Genomic DNA, 6,000 nt, shown 5'->3' on the forward strand with positions numbered 1-6,000 from the left:
AAGTGATAGGATGAAGGAAATAATGAAAAAAAGGTGAACCAAAGGAAATGGTGATTTTTGCAAGTGAATACATCCATGGAGAATAAGCAAAGTTTACTCTTAAAAAGTGTACAACGGTGTGACACATATGCACATAACACATGCTACAACCACCATTTTGATTGTGCAAGATTGTGTAAGCATGCAAACCAAAGCAGTGGTTTTGTGCAATTCCTCTCCCTTCCTAGCCTGGGTGCCAGTCGAACTTAGTCCCGCCCACAACATTTGAGGTCGGGAAGTTCTCTCTCTACTCTCTAGGGCTCTGAATGAACCCAGATATTCTTTAGAACGTTCAATTTCCAACATTTCCGTAACACCAGTGTGATGGTACGGGCTTAAAAGCTTGTACCAAAGGAGAATGTCTCCACTTTACCAGAGCTGGAAGGATGGTCCACAGTGTGTTGGTACCTGGGGGCATATAGAAAATGGACTGTGACATCTGTGCCACATCTTGGGGCCTGTAGGAGACATAAGGAAAAGTAATAATGAAGGGCAATTCCACGGAAAATTGACTTTTTGTCACATCCATAACGCCAGTGAAATGCCTTGGCATTTGTATGATGTGAATGTTACTATTCATTTTTTGTGCATTTTTTCTCATGTACATTCTTCAGCCAAAAATAGCAAATGCTCAAATTTCATGTAATCATTCACATCATACCATACCATCACATTTTATTGGCGTTGGATGTTACAAAAAACATAATTTTCCATGGAATTGCCCTGAAACAAAGGTGTTGCATTGGAATTGAGTCACATTCAGTACTCTAAAAATGACCTGTGTTGAATATTTGGCCAGTTATATTTCTTGGGGTTGTCCCAGTGACATTTTCATCTTGGATGCCAATCAGATTTCACTACATATAAGAAAATAACAAAGAAGTTAAAAGATGACCCGTGTGTAAACTGTGAGGTTAACACAAACTGAGCCATACAGTACCATTCAAGAACTGATAAAACAATTAATCATGAAAAATAAAAGTCCACAAAATTGTGATTGCTGTATGTCTCGTGGCTACTTCATCATGGCCTTGGTGAGATGTTACGCTGTTTCATTCTCTGATGGACTGAAAGTAGTGTTGGCTTGGCCCTTCCCCGCTTATACCACAGTTTTGGATGTGTTATGGTTATGGTATTTAGCAAACACATTGGTCCAAAGCAACCTACAGTTGCTTTGCGAAGAGGGCACCACAATGGAAGACATAGGATACCCATGTCCCTTTATAGTTTTTTCTGCAACAATCACAGAACATCTCAGCTTAGCCCAACCACTGACGACAGATGCATTGCATCTTTATTGCCTTCTTTTGAGTCTGAGAGGAATTGTTAACATTGAAGTGTGACTGCATTGTATATTGGTGGTTAGCATGAGAATGAAATTTGTAAATCGGGTCAGGCAGCCCTAATCAAAGGCCTGATCAAACGGAGAGAAGCTGCCGCAGACGGGTGAGTCATTATGAAATCCCTGCATTAGCTGTATCCTGGGCAGACTCATGACTATCCCTTTCACTTCTAAACACTCTTTGACTCTTTGACCTCCAGGTAAACAGTACTGTACTGGACACTACCATTATTAATATTACTATTAATAATTATTATTATGTGTATACTTATAATGTTGTATTTATTTACACTTTTAAATGTATTATATAGAAGTAGACAGCTGATCAAATTAAAATAGCCAAACTTTGCAAAATATTGAAAAGTTTATTTCATCCAAAGTACACAATTGACTAAAAAAATTCTCCATTGCTTATAAAAAGGTTCTAACATGTCTAACACCTGAGTGCTGCCATTCAAACTGTAGGCTAGTCTTGACACAAACGAAGAAAGTCACCTGTTCTGATTTCCTGCTTACTCATGTTTTGGACATACATTTCATTCCCTCCTCATGAAGAATCTAGACAAGAGCAGAAGAAAAGAAAAGAAACATTAGATACAGTATATGGTGAAGGTAAAGCTAGAACATGCTACAACCATAGGTCATGACAGATCGAAGCAGACGCGTAGGAGTTTAAATGTGAACACAGATTACCGTTAATGTGCAATCATGCAAGCTAGCCGCTAGTGCTAGCTGTTGGCTAACTTAAAGAAGCCCTATGCAACAATTTTAGCAAAAATTACCTTAATTATGCAGGTTGAGAGATGGTACAACACTTTCTGGGTCGTTTGGTGGGTGCTTCGTCTCCCGCTATCGCTTCTCCGCGGAAAAAACGAATATGCAACTTTCTGTTCCCGGTCCGAGGATATCCGGATGTGACTCAGCGGAAGTATTCAATCGCACCTCGAAAATGTAGTCAGATTGTAGTTTCTAAGAAGATTGCAAAACGGACGCCGACTTGGCTTTGTTGCTGTTGAAATTGTAGCCTTCCCTTGGGTGAACTTCGTTTATGTAATGTGGTTTGATCGTCTCTTGAACAATGTGTTCGACCGTTTTATTGTGAGCCCTGTATGTGTTTAGCTTGGTTTCTTGATGGCTAGCTCGCTAGCTAGTGGGGGTTTAGCGTAGCAGTCACTTGCTACCGAAGCTGCAGGGGGAGCTATGTCGTGAAAAATGCGAGCCCAAATCCAGCGAAAACCCAGAAACAACGAAGGAATACCTGCATAGGGCTTCTATAAAATGTAACACTATAAACTATTCAGTGCTATCCAGTCAAAAACATTAAATTTGATAACTAAATATGGAACAAATAAAACACACAAAAACACGTAGCCCATTGGTATTCTGATTCTACCAACCCCTGAATGTAGCCTAAGACAGGAATAGTGCAGCCAATCAGCAATCTTATGCAATTCCTTTGTTAGTTTAACAGAGACCTTCGTTGCATTTTCCCCATGAGTATATAAAACAGCGTCATCAGCATTAGTATGTCAACATCACTGCAAACAGATGTCATTGATATATACTGAATAGCAGCGGTCCTATGATCGACCTTTGTGGTATTCCCAGTGTGCATGCTTTAAAGGAGAATTCCGGTGTGATATTGACCTAAAGTGTATCGAAACATGATACCGAGTGTGAACGTATGTCTCATAGCCCATCTCGGCTTGTCCCCTGCACTCCAAAATCTGGCGCTAGTTAGCCGATGCTACCAACATCTTTTTCAATAGTGGTGCTTCGGCATCGGGCTAGCCATGCAAATAAATCACTGTTTTACACCCATTTACGAGGCTCAATGTATCTCCACACTTCATTGGTAGACTTCCGAGGGCCCTGACATTTAAAACGAGACATTGAGAACTTTGAAAAAGCACTGGTAGTTTACTTACAAGACGATTTATACAGACAGTATCTTCACAAAGTTTAGCATTTGCAGCCATCTTGAATTTAGACCCGATAAGTCGAGCAACGAGTAAGAATGAACAGCTATGATAAGGGATCAGATTCCAAAAATAATTCAGTGGAAATGCATGGATTCCAGTTGCTGCTACTGGAAGAAACTGGAATCCATGCATTTCCACTGAATTATTTTTGGAATCTGATCCCTTATCATACCTGTTCATTCTTACTCGTTGCTCGACTTATCGTGACTAAATTCAAGATGGCTGCAAACGTTAAACTTCGTGAAGATACTGTCTGTATAAATCGTCTTGTAAGTAAACTACCAGTGCTTTTTCAAAGTTCTCAATGTCTCGTTTTAAATGTCAGGGCCCTAGGAAGTCTACCAATGAAGTGTGGAGATACATTGAGCCTCGTAAATGGGTGTAAAACAGTGATTTATTTGCATGGCTAGCCCGATGCCGAAGCACCACTACTGAAAAAGTTGTTGGTAGCATCGGCTAACTAGCGCCAGATTTTGGAGTGCAGGGGACAAGTCGAGATGGGCTATGAGACATACGTTCACACTCGGTATCATGTTTCAATACACTTTAGGTCAATATCACACCGGAATTCTCCTTTAAGTAGTGACAGTGTGTTATTCCTCACACACTGGTGTTGGTCATTCAAGATTTAATCCAGTTTTTAGTGTTTATTGAGAGGTTGTATCTTACGTTAAACAGTAGCCTATATTGACAGTGTCAAAAGCCTTTCGTAAATGAAGGAAAACTGCTCCCACCACTCCTTGATAGGATTGTTTTGATTACTTCAAGGAAGTAGCAGCAGGTTGTTTCATGAGAATGTTTTTTCCTGAAACCGGATGTAAAAAAGCCTTCCAGGTGAGCAATTAGTTGTTCTGACATCGCTACGCCTTAACAATCTTTGCTGACACTACTTTTTTAATAACCTTAGAGATGGGAGGATGCTGATAGGCCGATAGTTGCTGACTTCCTGTATGACCCCAGATTTCTACAGGGGTAACATATGGCCTCCGAGGCGCCTACTCACTCCATGGGAGGGAAGCAAAACTCAAAGAGCACCACTGCGAACACACTGGACAGGAGTGGGTGACTCCAACAGCGGCCACACCTGACCTAACCTGACCTGGTCCAACAATGAATCACGCCTCCGACTGAACATTCGTAGAGTAAATTAATATGAACACATAACATGGTAGTTCACTGAGACCTTCCTTTCCAACTCTCCTACCACTGCTCTGTCTGATAGTATATATGCAAGCCCTCTATGGTTTCCCAGTCTGCTTGCTACTCTGTGCTGCTGATTGTTTTTTTTAATGTTTTGTAAGGTGTCCTCAAGTGCCTTGAAAGCTGCCTATAAATAAATGCACTATAATGATGAAAATGGATATTAGCGTTATTATTGTTATTATTATTATTATTATTATTATTATTATTATATGTGGTCCTTAATTTAACATGTTGTTCATGGCTCATACACAAATCTTCATAGTTTTACTACTGATGTTTACACCACTTCAATCTGCTGTGTAGATAAAAAGCAGACGTGTCAGTTACTTTAGCATCCGTTCGGGGAAATACACTTACAATTACACAATTCTTTCTTCAACTTCCCTCGCACACAATTGCCCAATATGGGGTCATCCCTATGTTCCCCGGGTCCTATATTCCCCACTCGGGGTTAGGGTTAGGGTTGGGGTTATAGTTATGGTTAGGGTTTTAAAAAAGGGTCCTATGTTCCCCGGTCCCATACAAAGCGGGGAACATAGGACCCGGGGAACATAGGTACGCTCCCGCTAAATGGTACTTTTTAGCAACCCAGCACAAGTGATAGGATGGTACTCTTTAGCAACCCAGCACAAGTGATAGGATGAAGGAAATAATGAAAAAAAGGTGAACCAAAGGAAATGGTGATTTTTGCAAGTGAATACATCCATGGAGAATAAGCAAAGTTTACTCTTAAAAAGTGTACAACGGTGTGACACATATGCACATAACACATGCTACAACCACCATTTTGATTGTGCAAGATTGTGTAAGCATGCAAACCAAAGCAGTGGTTTTGTGCAATTCCTCTCCCTTCCTAGCCTGGGTGCCAGTCGAACTTAGTCCCGCCCACAACATTTGAGGTCGGGAAGTTCTCTCTCTACTCTCTAGGGCTCTGAATGAACCCAGATATTCTTTAGAACGTTCAATTTCCAACATTTCCGTAACACCAGTGTGATGGTACGGGCTTAAAAGCTTGTACCAAAGGAGAATGTCTCCACTTTACCAGAGCTGGAAGGATGGTCCACAGTGTGTTGGTACCTGGGGGCATATAGAAAATGGACTGTGACATCTGTGCCACATCTTGGGGCCTGTAGGAGACATAAGGAAAAGTAATAATGAAGGGCAATTCCACGGAAAATTGACTTTTTGTCACATCCATAACGCCAGTGAAATGCCTTGGCATTTGTATGATGTGAATGTTACTATTCATTTTTTGTGCATTTTTTCTCATGTACATTCTTCAGCCAAAAATAGCAAATGCTCAAATTTCATGTAATCATTCACATCATACCATACCATCACATTTTATTGGCGTTGGATGTTACAAAAAACATAATTTTCCATGGAATTGCCCTGAAACAAAGGTGTTGCATTGGAATTGAGTCACATTCAGTA

At 40.6% G+C, this 6,000-nt stretch overlaps 1 long non-coding RNA gene across 2 annotated transcripts; it reads right to left on the reverse strand.

Moving 5' to 3' along the window:
- Window positions 1-205: 205 nt before the first annotated feature.
- On the reverse strand, window positions 206-2,971 carry LOC121681573. Of its 2 annotated transcripts, none has more exons than XR_006022185.1 (3): window positions 2,857-2,971; window positions 1,877-1,939; window positions 206-497 (listed from the first exon to the last, which is right to left on the reverse strand). It is a non-coding gene; the product is annotated as an uncharacterized LOC121681573 (long non-coding RNA). The 2 variants fall into 2 exon arrangements; XR_006022186.1 differs by having other exon boundaries at window positions 2,779-2,971.
- Window positions 2,972-6,000: the final 3,029 nt, after the last annotated feature.

This window comes from Alosa sapidissima, chromosome 14 (genome assembly GCF_018492685.1).
Source record: "Alosa sapidissima isolate fAloSap1 chromosome 14, fAloSap1.pri, whole genome shotgun sequence".
NCBI lineage: Eukaryota > Metazoa > Chordata > Actinopteri > Clupeiformes > Clupeidae > Alosa > Alosa sapidissima.